We start from the raw sequence: 238 nt of genomic DNA, 5'->3' as shown, positions 1-238 counted from the left end.
AAGATGAATCTCCCAATATGGCAGATCCCAGAAAATACTCTTTTTATGCCAGTTATGTAGCTCTCCAACCGCACTGACTCGAATGTTTTCATGTCCACCTACATCTGGCGTCCTTTCTGCATCAAAATACATAAACTGCTTCAACAAATCTTTCCCACTAACTTCCTCAGGTGGACCATCAAACACCTGCTTGTTCTTCGTAAACAAAGTCTTACTCCTGCGGTATGGATGATCAGGG

This window comes from Brassica oleracea, chromosome C3 (genome assembly GCF_000695525.1).
Source record: "Brassica oleracea var. oleracea cultivar TO1000 chromosome C3, BOL, whole genome shotgun sequence".
Taxonomy (NCBI): Eukaryota; Viridiplantae; Streptophyta; class Magnoliopsida; order Brassicales; family Brassicaceae; genus Brassica; species Brassica oleracea.
Note: the sequence above shows the minus strand (reverse complement) of the source record.